The sequence below is a fragment of the Rattus norvegicus genome, chromosome 6 (assembly GCF_021556685.1).
Source record: "Rattus norvegicus strain SHRSP/BbbUtx chromosome 6, alternate assembly SHRSP_T2T, whole genome shotgun sequence".
In the NCBI taxonomy this organism is placed as follows: domain Eukaryota; kingdom Metazoa; phylum Chordata; class Mammalia; order Rodentia; family Muridae; genus Rattus; species Rattus norvegicus.
The window spans coordinates 79,992,502-80,009,266 of NC_141539.1; the positions used below are offsets into that span (position 1 = coordinate 79,992,502).

General features: G+C 39.9%; 1 long non-coding RNA gene across 1 annotated transcript in view; it reads right to left on the reverse strand.

Annotated features, from left to right (window-relative positions):
- LOC148005253 (uncharacterized) overlaps nt 1-16,765 on the reverse strand; it is a 78,844-nt gene that overhangs the window by 36,028 nt on the left and 26,051 nt on the right. Inside the window, exon 3 of the long non-coding RNA XR_015623042.1 lies at nt 13,644-13,821. This is a non-coding gene — a long non-coding RNA (uncharacterized LOC148005253). The remainder of the gene's footprint in view (nt 1-13,643; nt 13,822-16,765) is intronic.

Below are 16,765 nucleotides of genomic sequence, written 5' to 3' on the forward strand. Positions count from 1 at the left end.
CCCTCTGTTATTAGAAAAGTGCATGACAGAATCACAATTTTCAATAACAATCTCTATAGATTTATTGGGAATATCTGCCTTAAAGATAAGTTCATATAATTTAAGCCAACCTATTACCATTTTAATTTTGATAGTGATAATAGCTAAACGTCAATCAGGAGCATCATTCTATCTTATACACGCTCACGTATGTTTTCTGCTCTTCTTGAGATCACGAGCCAGTGGTAGCCTTCCTGATTTGCTTCAGTCATCAATAAAGACACCCAGTCACCTGAGTTATTGAGACATGGTTTGTGAAGTCAGTTTACAGTTTGCCAGTAAGAATCAAGAACATCATCAGGATGATGACAATGAGTGATTAGCTATACTGCTGGTGAGTGAAATAATCCTACACAGAGAGCATGTGTTTAATGTTCGACAGGGAAGTAATCTTGGCCCGCTCAAGCTAATGACTTTATTTTACAGATAAGAAACCAGAGTGGTTTGTTGACTACTCTGCATAGGTGAGGGAGTATTCACTGGGATACCAGGTCAGTCAGACTGGCTGGATGTAGAAAAATAGGGAAGTAGGTAGAACTGTTCGTAAGATGTTTGGACTATGATGAAAGAACATTCTACAGTAGAAGAAGCAACAGATGTGTGTAATATGTGACACTCTAAGAAGGCTGTCAGAGAGCGCTCTCCTCTTTGTAAGCTTCTTTGAGTCACAGACAACTGTCTCTCCCAAATTAGGACCTAACTCCATATTTGTTTCTCTGTTTTGTCAATCTGTTCCTGTCTCCCTCCCTACTCACCTCACCTGTCTCCTTCTCCTTCTCCTTCTCCTTCTCCTTCTCCTTCTCCTTCTCCTTCTCCTTCTCCTTCTCCTTCTCCTTCTCCTTCTCTCCTCCTCCTCCTCCTCCTCCTCCTCCTCCTCCTCCTCCTCCTTCTTCTTCTTCTCTCTCTCTCTCTCTCTCTCTCTCTCTCTGACATTATTTAAAATTTTTTCACTGTCCTCATTTATTTACCTTTAAATCCTTTGATGACAGAGTATTGAGAGTTCAAAGCTAAACTTCTTGCTTCAATCTCTAGGTAAAAAAAAATTACAAATTTAAGGATGGATCAAAATGAAAAATGGTTGTCACAGGTTCTTAAGAAGTTAGTGTTTTAGATATTTTGCTATCATTTCTTTAATTCAACCATGGTGTCAAAGGTTGTTTTAGTAAAACAACTGCAGAGGTATTTCCTTACCTATGTATTTCCCCTTTTTACTTTTACAGAAGCATGTGAGGTTTTGAATACCTGAGGCAGGAGGATTGTGAAACTAGTGATTTGGAGTCAGCAGGAGAACCGTGTTTGGTTTGGAGAGCCCAATTTTTAAGTGGCTTTCTACATTCAGAGATTCCTTTACATTTATGTAGCACTCATGTGACTGAGCATACAAACCCTGAAAAGCTGTCAGTGAGCAAAGCAATGAGCTTGCTTTCAAGTGTAGCCAGAGACACTGAAGAGACTTAGAGAAATTCTAAGCCATTACAAAATCAAAATCCAATGAACTGTCACCCCAGAGTTCTCTTATCAATAAGCTTCTCTTATCAATCAAGATGAATGGCTGGGTCAAAGGTCTTAGTGTTATTGCTTCATTCATCCATTTGTTCAGTTGCCTGAACATCTACCCCTCCCTCTAATACTTATGTGTGCAGGATTTATTGCTAAGTGCTATATTAAGCACTAGAAAGAAACAACTTGCTTGCAAATTTTTTCTGACCTCAGGGAAGTCCTAAACCCTTCATGCATTTTCAAGATTAGGGTTAGGGTTAGGGTTAGGGTTAGGGTTAGTGGTTAAGGTTAGGCGTTAGGGGTTAGAGGTTTAGGGGTTAGGGTTAGGGTTAGGGTTATTGTTAGAAATATTAGAAAATATGATGATAAAACAGGGTTCTGTCAAAGCAATATATATGCATTATTAAGGTGTGACTGTGTCTCATGTTTTCATACCATGTATTTTAAATTGTTCTATTTAAATGGAAGTATCATTAATATATTTTTCTTTGTTAAAAGTTCCACTATTCCCAGGCAAAGCAAAAGTGCCATTTAAGTGTTTGTGGCATGTCTTTCCACTAAAATGTATGCTCTACAATAGTTTTCATGTCTCTGAAGAAGGTTTGCTTTATGTAGTGGAATAAGAATTGGTTCCCTATATGGTCAGAATCTGGAAAGAATCCAGATCTCCTCCAATAAAGGAATGGATACAGAAAATGTGGTACATCTACACAATGGAGTACTACTCAGCTATCAAAAACAATGACTTCATGAAATTCTTAGGCAAATGGATGGAACTAGAAAATATCATCCTGAGCGAGGTAACCCAGTCACAAAAGGAACTCATGGTATGCACTCAATGATAAGTGGATATTATTCCAAAAGCCCAGAATATCCAAGATAGAATTCACAGACCACATGAAGCTCAAGAAGAAGGAAGACCGAAGTGTGGCTTCTTAGAAGGGGGAACAAAATACTCAGGAGGAAATATGGAGACAAAACATGGGGCAGAGACTGAAGGAAAAGCCATCCAGAGACTCTCCCACCTGGGTATCCATCCCATATACAGTGACCAAACCCAGGCAGTATTGTGGATGCCAAGAAGTGCATAATGACAGGAGCCTGATATAGCTGTCACCTGAGAGGCTCTGCCAGAACCTGACAAATACAGAGGCAGATGCTTGCAGCCAACCATTGGACTGAGAATGGGGTCCCCAATGGAAGAGTTAGAGAAAGGATTGAAGGAGCAGCAGGGGTTTGCAACCCCATAGGAAGAACAACAATATCAACCAACCAGACACCCCAGAGCTCCCAGGGACTAAACCACCATCCAGAGAGTACGCATGGAGTGACCAATGGCTCCAGCCACATATGTAGCAGAAGATGGCCTTGTTGAGCATCAATGGGAGGAGAAGCCCTTGGTCCTGTGTAGGCTTGATGCCCCAGTGTAGGGTAATACCAGGACATGGAGGAGGGAGGGAGTTTATGGTAGGTGGAGGAGCACCCTCACAGAAGCAGGGGTAAGAGGGATGGGATAGGAAATTTTTGGAGGGAAAATCAGGCAAGTGGATAACATTTGAAATGTAAATAAGGAAAATATCCAATAAAAGAACAAAAAAAGAATTGGTTCCCTAGACTCATATTTGAATGCTTAGGGAGCGGTATTAGGAGGTGTGGCCTTTTGGAGTAGGTATAGCCTTGATGGAGGAAGTATTGGGGATAGATTTTGGATTTTTCAAATGCTCGAGCCAGGCCCAGACTCTCTGCCTCCCTGCTGCCTACAGATACAGATGTAGAACTCTCAGCACCATATGAGTCTTCATGCCACCATGCATCCCACCATGATAACAGACTAAATGTAATAATTCGTTTTCTTAATAAGAGTTGTTATGGTCATGGTGCTTCTTCGCGACAATAGAAGCCCTTTCAAGACACTGCACCTGACTTTTCACCCTTAGCATATCTGAGAAATACTTCACCACTGCAGTTTACCCTGCCTCTCTCTATGGTTTCTAGGGAATACATTTTTTGTTTGTTTAATAGGCATAGTCTTGATTTGGCAGAAGAAGATGTTTTCTTGAAGTGAAAATTACTGGGTTTTTTGGATACTTGGTTGTGTCATGTGATGTTCTTCTGAGAACTGTCTCATAAGAGGATATTTGCTGAGAACAGACACATCGTGTTTTCCTGGAAGTTGACCAGTGAAAGAACATGTCATGTTTTGTTGGAGCAGACTCTTGAGAGCACACATGGTTTTGGGAAAGGGTGTAAGTCTAACCCAACAGACAGTGGGTGATGCTCTGGCATGGGTTTGCCTTGCTACTTTTTGCTGGTCTTCATTGGTCTTTTCTGATGCTGGTCTTCACTGATCATTGCTTGTTGTCCTTGTGACTTTGTAGAGAGAAATTCACCAAAGAACTTCTCATGATATTCTGTTGGCTTCTTGTCACTTCCCTTAGAGTCTGGCTGCTTGGTAGAGCCCTGCATTTTCATCCAGATCTAACTGCTGTTGCTGATGTGTGAATGGTGTTTGCAAGTGGATTGAGCCACCACTGCTGATTTGTGTGAACTGAACTGTTGATATCCTGACAATAAAGATTGGAATCGCTTCAAAGAACTATTTCTAAACAGGTCCACATCCCCCTTTGCCCTATTAGCCTTTCCTTTCCACTTCCTCTGGTGGGTGGTAGGCTAGAAGGGACGTTAAAGGATTTAAGAGCCCTTATTAAAGTAGGCTTTGAAAAATCTAAGCCTACATTTCCTGGTTGTTTCCTTTCTAGATAACTGATCCTTCCGATGGAGGTTTGAAATGTTAATATAAACAGAACTGTGAGCATGGTTGGCCTACTGGGGGAGGTTAGAGGGAATTTCTCCACAGGGAATTGTTGCAAGTATCAGAGAATGCTCCACCTGTGATTTAGGCTAACCACTAAGCTGGCTCAGGACCGGCAGTTCAGATCCTCTGGTCATGGATTCTAAGGCAGACAATAAAGACGACAGAATTCTTTCTTTATTTGATATGGAATGACTTTGGCTGGTGACCCTTTGGCCTTGAAGGTCAACTTATTGCATGTTGTAAGAAGCACCTGTGTAAAAGACATCATTTGAAACCCACCAAAAGGAAGGCATAGCCAGTCGTTTCAATGGTGTTTTTCCTTTTTTGCAGGATGATTACTACTATTGGTATTTCACCAATTGGTATGTAAGTTATGTAGAAATCTTAATTTTTTGACTGATAAGTACCAGGGAGGGCAGAACTAGTGATGTCTTCCTGGCTTCCTAGTTCTTTTGCCTTCTTTCCTGGTGAAAATGTACTGATACTTACTTCTATAGATGCCACAGTTAATTATGTCATTGTAAGTGGTTTATGCTGTGTGGGCCTCCAGAACCACAAGGAAAGGATTCAACTTCTTTCACAATGCGTCTATGCCAAATTTCAATCCTGAATCAAATACTAGGAGGAGGTTAACTTGGGTGGTTGTTGTAAGACCTGAGTAGAAAGCAGTCCCATTATTTACCATGAGTCCTAGCTTCTCTGTATAATCTATAGCTGCCTTCTTCCTTAGAGACCCAAGCCCCCTTCTAGAGCCCAGAAGAATGCAAACAAATCCCTTTCTCTCAGGGCTACATGAAAAGCCAAGCCATCATCCCACACAAGAAATCAAGCCTGTGACCGTAAGAACCAATCAAAGCTCTTTGATTCTGATACTTAGGGAAACCACTTAGGAAACCTTATAGTATACCTATTGGAGGGGGAAAAAGCCTCCAATTAACTGGGAAGAGTACTCATTTTAAGCACTCTAAGTGTTAAGATTTTTAAAATACAGTGCTTAGCATTCTGTAGAACTACAACAAAGAGAGTGCTTACCTCAGTATTTACACACTGAAGTTCTGCCAGAGCATTGGAGAACATACCTTGGGAAAATGTCATGCTTTCTTAAATGATACTCCCTCCTCCCCTGCCAATGACCCTGCATGTCCCTCCTCCCCTGCTGGTGGCCCTGCATGTTTCAAGGCACGTGAGTCACATACTCCTAGCTCCCAGGAGGGTGGTAGCTTGAGGTAAAACTCTCGCTATTCTGTTGCTGCACCCAATTCTTAGAACTATTGCTGCTAAATGTCGTATTTTCTACCTTGGTGATTTTCTCTGTGTGATAACTGAATAAATGAATAAGTTGTCTTTTTGTCAGGCCACTTTCATAGATGTTTTCTGTGTTCTGGGAAGTGGAATTTGCTGATTACATTTCTTCCTTTAAAATTTTTATTAGTGTTATTCATTGTACAAAGTGATGAGTTTGTAATAACTTACTCATTTCTTACACAAATCATGTTCTTCGATCATATTCACTACTCGCCATCCCCTCCTCCTCCCCCTTACTGCTTTCTACTCCTCCTCCCAACAGCCCTCTTCCACTCATATCTACCCCATGCAAGGCATTTATTCTTCTTTGATAAATGACCATACCCTTGGATTTCTTCTACTAAAACATTATTGGGTGATTAGGCTACCAAGTCTGATTTTTATTGCATGTTTTCTAGTTTTTAATCAAGGCTTCAGAAATATTTAGTTAGATGCTAGATTTAGAGTCCTCCCAAATTTTGGAAGGTGTAACCTACTTTTTTCTATTGGGGAGAAGCAGTGTCAATCAAAGCACAGAGGCTAACCCAGAAAGGAAGGGAGGAATGAGGTGATAGAAGGAGGGAAGAAGGGAGGAAAGAGACAGAGGGAGGGAGGGAGGGAATGAAGAAGGGAGGGAGGGTGGGTATTTAAGAAAAGCTTGGGACAGTGTAGAAATATTACTATGTTAAAATCATGAAACCTTAGAGCTAAAATAGGAGCCGTGAAGTTGGCTTTCTTCTACACCAACAGAAATTATATGTGGAGTATGATTTCTGTCTCAAATCATGAAACTGTTTGTAGTAAGAGGTGCTGAATCTGTCATTTGATTCAGAAACCTTCTGATGTTAAATGTTAAATTCTGGTATTTGACATTTAGAAACTTACCTTGAGGGGTTGGGGATTTAGCTCAGTGGTAGAGCGCTTGCCTAGGAAGCGCAAGGCCCTGGGTTCGATCCCCAGCTCCAAAAAAAAAAAAAAAAGAACCAAAAAAAAAAAAAAGAAGAAACTTACCTTGAGGGGGAAAGTGCATTTAAAAGCATTCTTTTTGAATTTTTAAACCAATGCTTAAAGTGTCCTAAATATATAATTGTAATATAGGATCAGAATAGCACTCAAAGTTCTATTTGTGTCGATTGCATAAATGATGCATTTTAAAAAACATTTATGAATATGTATTACTAATGGTGTCTCAGTTCTTTAATGAGTAGTGTGTGTGTGTGTGTGTGTGTGTGTGTGTGTGTGCATGTGTGTGTGTGTGGCGAATGTATGTATGTAAGTTCTTAAGTTCCTCTGAGAGATTAATAGAACTTCCAGAATTTATACTTTATCTATCTCTGGCATCAGCTTTGACTAGATAAGCTTTTTAAGGCTTAGATGTGTTTGGTCTTTTCCCCTGGTTGGTGATTATAGAATTAGAGGCAAGTTAGGCAGGCAGTACTAACGGAGGGCATGTCCATTTTTAAAATCTGTCATTTCACCTACAGATCTAGTTGAGTTTTGGGGAGCAAAAAGGGAAGGCCCCTTGCTTCTCACAGTTTCTTTATAAGATAAAGCAGACATAGAAGGCCCAGATGGGAGTGTTATGGATGGCAGAGCTCCCTGTTCATGGAAGGAGACGTCAGGAGCTGGAGCAGAGCTTCAACATCTTACCCTTTGCAAGGCACAGAGACACAAAAGGAAGTAAATACAGCCCTGGTTTGTTAAGAGCTCATTGGCACGTGGAGGGGTTAGATTTCTAAGTGATACTTACTGTTTCACTCAGTAAGCACTATACTACAAGTGTCTATGAAAACTCTAGAATCATGAGTTGTCCAGTGTGGAACTGTGCCCAGAAATGGTGCTCTGTGCATACGTATGAGCAGTGTGGTTTGAGGTTTTCAGCAGCTTTGTGTGTTTCCAATAGCTTGACCTTTTCTCATGCCAGAGGAAGAAGGGCAGTATGCATGTCTGTTTCTCTTTTGCAATTGTCTGTGTTCTCTTCTTGCAGACACAAGGCCCTGAATACACACCAAATACCTGACGGCTTGAGCTCAGCCCAATTTCTCAGTAGCCATAAGGAAAGAAGAGCCTCTACTCAGTACTCGGAAAGAGAACTCATTTAGCTTCATAAGTCATCCAACCAGTTCTTCTCAGGCAGATTTTTATAAGCTCATTGGTAGTGAAACATCCAGTCCCCTGTCCTTTTATGTACTCTGTTCGTAAGACATTACATACTATAGTATTTATTTATTTTTATACAATCCATATATTTCAATTATAAGCTTTCTGGCGCTCACAATTGCTTTTTTTTTTTTTTTTGTATTCTGTTCAGCATAGCGTCACCTGCCATGTTTCTTATTCCCAGGGTGTTTTGATAACAACCTAGAGTTTAATTGACCAGATAGAGCCCATTTGAGTGAGCAATCTGTTTTGAAGTAGAACTTCCTCAGAGACTCTGACAGAAGAATTCTTTGATGCCAACTTGCCTTTTTTTTTGGCCGCCCAGTGTATATCATTCAGGGAGATAAAGCAGGAAAGTGTCCATTTGATGGGTAGTCAGTCTGTCTCTGAGGAGTCTGCAGTTGAGAGTTTATTTGGGGAATATGCTTGCTAAAGTGTCCATTATTAGCAAGGAGCTAACTTGGGGGTAGGATGTATTGAGTTGGGGTAATAAAATGACATTAGCCACTAGATTAGCCTGTGAGAGTTCAGCTTACATTGCATGTACTTAAACCTGCATGCATTTCGGACAGAATAATTTAACCTACTTGTATTTTCAACAACATCAGTAAACGGGCTGGGTAGGCTAGTCCTGGAACTTAACTAGCACTGAGAATAGTGTTTCCATGGAAATATAGATTATTTTGCATTTCAAACAATAGCATAATAAAGGAACTTTCAGGAAACAATATTTTTTTGTAGGTTAAGAATTTCTCATGTTTACATTTTTATCATTTCTTTTTACCTTCCTTCCCACTGTCTCCCTCCAGCCCCGAGGCTAATGGTGACTGAATGTGATTATAAACACACTCCCTTGTCATTCTTCCTTTCTGGTAGCCGGGACTAAAATAGCTTGATGGAGCATAATAGGAAACAGAGATGATAATACCCACACGGCTCCTACTTTTCAACAATGATAGAAAGATAATTGAGGCAATATTTCTGAATACTAGGTAGAGATGTACTGTATAGAAATCTGAATGTCATTATCACCTCATAGGTTGTACGAGAAAGGAAATGTAAACACCATTATGGTTCATTGAGCACGCCTTTCATCCCAGACAGAGTGGCCTTTCTGAGCCCTTTATTCTGAAAAATCTAATTGGGAATTTCTCACATACCTGTGGATGGTGGTTCCTAGAATCTCATTGCTTTCATACCTGCAATGTATATAATATCTATAACCAACCCCCAGTAGAATGTTTATTTGTATATTTAAGTCTTTAAAAGAAAAAGACTTTTGAACATTGCAGGGAACAGCCCTCAAAAGCAAGCAAACTGCTTCCAGATAGGGAAGCTGGTAAGAGCGGAAAGTTTCTTGATTAAAAAAAATCATTTTGTCATATGAAGAGGCTGGCGCCGTGGCAGGGAAGAAATGCGCAAAGCCCTCCTGACTTTCTCCCTCCGTGAGCCGCTGACACGCGTGACCAGGGAACTGTAACGAGTAGGAGAGATTTAACATGCCCCATCTGCCTTGTTCTTCCTCCTCAGTGAGGAGCAACAGTAAGGCTCTGGTGAAGGCTAGCAAGGAAGAAAATAAAAGCTGAAAGTTCTAATCAAAACTCTAATCAGAAAGATGACAACTGGTGAAGATTATTAAATTCTCTTTGCTCCCTTGATGAATTTAATAAAGAACTAATCAAAGATCATTAGAAGGCTTTTGTGCCTGGCTTGCACTATAACAGGATTGCAATCTGAACTTGTGTTTTCGTGGGCTTTCAGGATTGGATTGGACACGTAAATACATTAAAAACTATAGATGGTTAGGAGGTTTTTGGTATTTTTAACATACAAACCCATGAAAATGTATAAGGTATTTATTGTGCTCATCCATTCTGCCAACTAAAAATATAGAGGATTTTGATTTTGGTCTTTACTAATTAGAATTTAAAAATTTTGGATCAGTGTTTAGCTCAAATTTTTTTCTAATGGTCTTTGATTAGTTCTTTTCTTAAATTAACAGGAAAATAAAAATGGTTTCATTTAATTTCCAGAGCATAAAAATATGTAAATAACTCTGCAACTACTAGAGCCACTGGGAATTTATAGAAAATTATGGTGGTGGCTGAAGAGGTTCTTTACTCCCCTCCCCAATTCTGAGCATTTGCTCAATGCTGCTTATTTTCAAACGCTCTCCCTTAGCCTTCCAGCTACACTCTATGCACTACATTTTAAGTGCTGGATTTTCATTGTCTCATAAACTATGCATTTTGCTGTTGCTTCTTATGACCTCTGGATTCCATCCATAACTGGTACTCACCATTTTTTTTCCATTTCTTAGTACCTGATTGGTCCTCTATGGTCTCCCAATCCCAGAGCATCCATCACCCACTAAGGAAACTTAGTGGTGAGTTCCTGATGCTACATTCTCCTACCTCAGTGAGGTCCTCAGAGTTTTAAATTTATGATGCTGGATCTGTCTTTGTCTTTGTAGCAAAAAATCCGTTGTGATTATTTAAAAATAATTGGTTCCCATTAATCTAAAAAAGCTTAATATTTTCTTTGAGGAGGTTTTTTTTAAGTATGGTTATATTCTTAATAAAGTAGTTCATAGTCTTCCGCCTATTATTTTTGAGAGCATAAAATTGCTCTGGAATTAACAGAATGAGTAAATGGAACAAAAAGAAATAGGGAGAGCTTTAAAACTGAAATAAAAATCATTGAACGCTTACAGTTGGCCATTTTGTCAGACTCTGTGGGTAAAGCACAATTTGCTTTGTGTTATGTAAAGCAGTTATATGTTCAATGGAGATGACCCACTTTGAACTGAAGAACATTTTTTTCTCTACTGTGTTCTACATTTCTCTTCATAAGTTACTGAACTTTGTGACTAAAAGCATATAGAACAAATTTGTAAATGTACCTGAGTAGGTGATACAAAGTCTTGCTTGTGTGCTTGTTGATATATGGGGATGTAAATATGTAGATTGATTGATGAGGAATGAAGAAGAAAAGCAGAGGTCAGAAGATAACTTGCAGAAACCGGTTCTCTCTTTCTGCCATGTAGGACCCAGGTATTGAACTCATGTCATAAGGTTTAATGGCAAGCACCTTTGATCACTGAGCCATCTCACAGGCCCCAAAACTGTTTTAGCTGAATGTGAAGTGCTAGGTTGAGAACAAATTTTCTTCTGTATTTTCAAGAAGTCATTTTTGTGTTTTCTAGTATCCATTGTTTTTGGTGAAGACTCAGTGATGGTCTTATCCTTTTCCTTGTATAAATGTGTTTTTTTTCTCTCTCCTTTTTACTCTTAGGATTTTCTATTTGTAGTTATTTTTCAACAGTTTTTGTTGGTTGTGCATTGGTGGTTTTCCTGATGCTTATCCTAGATGGATTCACTGTCCTACCTTGGAGCGTTTAACAATGCAGAGTGTGAGGGCCTTGTGCTGTCAAATCATCTTTTTTCTCTGCATCCCTTTCCTCTTTTGGGACTCAATGATCTACGATGTAAGTTCCCTAATACTGTCTCATGGGTCCTTGAGGCTCTGTTTATTTTCCTTCCTTTAATCATTGTTTTCCCTTTCTCCCCTTTGTGGTAGGTACTTTCTTTTGTTTTGTGTCTAAGTTCACTGACTCTTGACCCTAGTAATTCTGTTATGTTGCCAAGCTCATCAATGCTTAAAGTTTCAATTGCTATACCTTCTATTTCTAGAATTCTCATATGGCTATCTTTATAGTCTCTACTTTTGTGCCATTTCCTATTTGATCACTCATTAACACTATGGTTTTCTTTTAACACAGTTTTCTTTCAGTTATTTTTAATTAAAATTTGTAGCACGTTGTAGAGATTCTAATTTCTCTGGACTTCTCTGAAGAAGGTGCAGTTTTATCTAAGGAGATCATGACATGCTCTCTTAGGAACCATTACACTTTTCCTGGCTGATCATTTTAACATGTGGGCTACTTGTTTTGCATTGCTGGTGGAGATCTATACAATTTCCAAAGTCTTTCTCAAGATTTTCTATCTTGGTAGAATTCAATCTTTGGAGGCAGGGCATATTTATTATTCCTAAGACTTAGTCTTTGAGATGTTTTTGGCTCTGTTTTGGGAGTTTTAAGGAGATGCTAGTGAATCTCATTATTTGGCAGGGTCAGAAGTCTGAACTCTGACATAACTTCTTACTGCTTTCCCCAAACACTTGACAACCTCTAGTGTCTTAATTGTGTCTTAATGGGTTCATAATATCTAACATCTTTGAAGTCTCTGCTTGCTTTGCTTTACCCCACACATCCTTATCCTGGCTTCCACCACATTCAACATTCTTTGTACACCCTGAGCAACCCTAGTGTCTGCTCTCTTCCCTGACTAGGACTGCCCTTTCTGTTAAGACTAGATCTCTGAGGCAAGGGCAGGAAATCATTCTGAGGAGAAAAGCTGGAGGGCAACTTCATGCATTTTTACCTTTTCTCGAGGGTCTTGCTATCTCATTCCTGAGATGTTAGGGTTGGGGGCACCCCACCATGGTGGGAGGTTACATCTTTTCAATCCTAGCTAAGTCACACTTCCATATGGGAAAGAAACTCATGCCCCATGACACTGTCTATGAAATGCCACAAAACTGCAAAAATTAAAAGAAGGTTTGTGTTAGATCATTTTAAGTTCAATTCCTATGGGCCACACTTACCAAAGTGCCTCCTACAAGGAGATTGTGTTTTGAAATACTAAAGTTTTTGCTTTTTAAAACAAATTGAGAATAAGAGAAACCCATTCCTCTGTAGAGTTGCAATGTCTGGTCTAACAATTAACTCTGTGCCCTTGTACCTAACACTGTATTTTAACTGCGTTTACTTCAGGTAACTGGAGTAACCTCACGAAACCCTAATAGTAAATCTTTATGTATGTTTTGCTTTGACTGCTGTCTTCTGGGATTTCTGAGGCAGAGGATTCTTGCTGCTGCAGGTTTTGTTGTTGCTCAACTAGATTTGTTTCAATTTTGTGACCGGAATAATAACTTTGAAGGGATTTTTGGTTGTTAGAGTGGCTGACTGCCTTTTTATCTTTTGAGATAGCCTCATTATATGGATCAGCTTGACCTTGAGTCTATTCTGTAGCCTAGGCTATCCTTAAAACCATGATCCTGGGGTTGGGGATTTAGCTCAGTGGTAGAGCGCTTGCCTAGGAAGCGCAAGGCCCTGGGTTCGGTCCCCAGCTCCGGAAAAAAAAAAAAAAGAACCAAAACCATGATCCTGAGTACAGAAGACACAAGCATTTGGCACCAGGCCTGGCAAATTTTGGAGGGTTCCTCCCTTTCCCTCTCCCCTCCCTCTTTCTTTTCTCCTTCTTTCTCCCTTACTGCCTCTGTCTCTCCCTCCATTTTACCCTCCCTCCCTCCCTCTTTGCACATGTATATACTGGCACATATCTACATGTTTATGCATGTATGTGGAGGCCAGAGGTCACCTGTGGTGTCAGTCATTAGTTGCTGTTGGCTTGGTTTGGGACACAGGGTCTGTCATTGGACTACAATGCACTGATTAGCCGAGGCTGACTGGATCTGTGTGTCTCCACCTCCTCAGAGGTGTGACTACAGGCATGTGACACTGTGTCTGGCTCTGATTTGGAAGCTTAGTGTTCATCTCAGATCCTCATGCTTATTTGATAAACATTTTACTAACTGAACTATTTCCCTAGCTCCCAATTTTTTTCCAGAACAACTTTCTTTTATAGCAGAGTTGGAGTCAGAGTAAATTAAGTACACCAGGTTCAGGTCTCTCTATTTCATCTGTCCCTTTGTCTTTCAATTATGAAGTTTATTTATCTCTGAAGATAAACTTTCCCCACAGGCCATCAACAATCCATCCTACCTCTCAGTGTTTCACAGTTGACTGCCAGAAATTTCAGATGTTGTAGGCCCCGTGACATCTGAGGAGGAAGTTTGTACCAGAAAGCCAGCTTCTGTTATTTCAGCTGGATACACTATTTCTCCATGCTTGAAGGTGAGTACACATCATTGGTTTGCCTGGGGAATTTCTGGAATTGAGCCTATAAGGTACAGAAAGAGGTTGTAAGTAGCCATGGGCACAGCTATAGGGCAGTGAAATAAAGCAACAAAGGGTAGCAATGGATGAATACAAGAAAGTCACTTCTTGGTGAGTTTTCTCATTTCCATATGTAGTACACACACACACACACACACACACACACACACACACACACACACACACCATTGTATGTTATTGTTTCTGCCTTCACTGTCACAATTTAACTGGACAAACTTTAAGAATGAGCTTCATGCCTCATTTTCTATGCCTTTATTTCTAGACTAGGAAAATGTTGGTAAACACCAAAGCCCACTGGTGTTAAGCAATGACGGTACATTTATACTGGAGCTACCCACATAACTTTAAAATTCCCCACCACCACTCCTAGTCTTTCTTTAATAACCCTTTCACGCACACTGCCTTTAATTTCTCTGCAGATTCTGGGGTTGTAACTTAGTTCTTAGTATCTCTTTCTTGCTCCTAACTCAATTTCTTCTCTCCCCAGGACCACTACCATAGGCTGCTGTAGCCTCATTAACTTTTCTTTCCTTCAAGATACAGACTCAGCCCTCTCTTCTTCAAACCATTTCCCCTATGATTAACAACCTTTGGTTACTTTTGTTGTCTTATGTGCACCATCCAGAGGAACGGCAGCACCAGCCTCACTATTGCTAAGTTATCTGTGATCTCTACTCCAGAGATTGTTTTTCTTCTTCCCTCTCACTCGGCGAACCTGATATTTACTCTTGAGATTCTAAGAAAGCCTCTTGTCTCAAACCCCCTTTCATGGTCTGACTCTCCTTAGCCCTGTAGTGGTAGGGGGAGCACACTCAAAATTCCTGTGACTTTCTGATGCAGAGAAACTTGGCTTTCTTCTAGGCTTATAATCTCAGGCCCAGGCTCTCCTGGTGTTTGCCCATGTCCATTAAAAAAAAATTGCTAACTTATCTCCCAAACAAGAGAGCAGGTTTCTCTTCTAGAGGAGCTCTTAGAGCAAATGGTTAAAACGCTTTGATTTTTCTACTTAAAATTTCTCTAAAAATACGTTTATAGCAACATTATAACTTCCAACAAAGTGATTTGATGGAAAGTTCAATGATGTGTCAATCACCACAGTGTCCAGCTTTTATGACAGAAGGTGATGGCTTTATATGAGGAGAGAGAGAGAGAGAGAGAGAGAGAGAGAGAGAGAGAGAGAGAGAGAGAGAGAGAGAGATTGAACATTTGTGGTCTCTGTCTCTTTCCTGGAACGACCTCAGCAGTTTGTGGAACAAGACTGGTTAGATAAACAGTGATAGTGACTCTTGGTTTCTGGAAACCTGGGAAAGCGGGGTTGGGGGGGTACATTGAATCTAAATAGCCGAGGGAGGAATGGGACTCCATCAGAAGAAATAAAGGCTCAACTGAAGGTGTGGAAGATTAGAAGAAATATCTGACAAATACCACATGCTGGTAATTCATTTGGTGCCTTAGAAGCTAAAATACTGCTCTCAGAGGCAAGAATATGTCTAATGTCCTTTTAGAACCTCCATCCAGGATGCTGATAAATGAAGGGTGTGTTCTGCATGCTGCTCACAATGTCATGGCATTCTAAATTATATTTGTTGGGTTGATTTCAAAATTTTCATATTAAGAATGCTTAAATTTATGTAAATACTTTATCATAATAGTTCCTGGGGATACTGGGAAATGGAAAATGATGTCATTCCATTGAATAAGTTGCTGAGAGAAATGTATAAAAACTTATAAGGATGCTTATGCAATGTTTATAACTATATCACTACTATTAGATGTAATCTAATAGATTCCAACATTGTATTAATACTTTTTTTACATGCTGCTTCATTTTAAAGTAGGTTAAAAAAACAGTTTTAACAATCAAAGTCTTGTGATGTTTGTGGAGTTAAGCTAGAAAACATTTTGTCCTAGTGTGGACAGGTTACTTAATAATAACGAAGTCCTCATCATGGTGCTTCTTTTTTTCCATTAATTGATTTATTCACTTTATATCCTGATCACTGCCCACCTCAGTCCCGCCCTCACAAGCTCCTCTTTCTATCCCTTTATCCTCGAGAGACGGGCACCCTTCCCCAGGTATCCACCCACCCAGGTATCCCTGGCCCATCAAGTGTCTGTGGGACTAGGGCCATCCTCTTGCACTGAGGCCAGACAAAGAGGCTCAGTTAGGGGAGCTCTCTCACTTCTTACAACATTACCAGTGGTGAGCTTTTTTATTGGATGTCCACGTTCATACATTGTTTACTGAAATTTTCCATGTGTTTCTGTCACATGATGCATAATGAAAATCAGTCAACACTTTTAAACTTCCTTTCCTGGCATATACTTGGTATAGTTGCCTTAAGATTATTCCAGAATGGTTCTCAGTGTTGAAATTATCTACAAATTTCAGCCATGTGGCCTTGCATTGTGACAAACCAGATGCAAAGACATACACCAAATGTTTACAGTGATTGTTATGAACTGGTAAGAATACCAGTGAATTTTCCTTTTCCCAATATTCCATTAGTAGTTTTCTAAGTGTTTTCCATTAGCCACCAGTAAGCTTCTGCTTCCCTAGTGAGTGTTTCTAGAACCTCTTGTTAGAGAAGGCCTATTTAAACATAAGAGTAAAGTCGGAAATCACAGTAGAGTATATCTATAATATTAAAATTCGGTACAGAATTTGATCTGAAAAGTTACCATAGAAAACTATCTGCTATGGAAATTAGTACCATGGGTAGAGTTGTTGCTGTAATAAATCATGTGGCTTTTAAGTCTTTGGAACTGGATTCAGAAAGAGCATGTGGAGACGCAGACTAGAAGTCCTGGAATAAGCTATCAGCGGAGTCTTATGGCCCACTCTGGTAGAAGTGCATAAACCCAGGACGCTTATCGCAATGTGGGACACGGTACGGACACCACTCATGAGGCTTGAGAGGGTAATA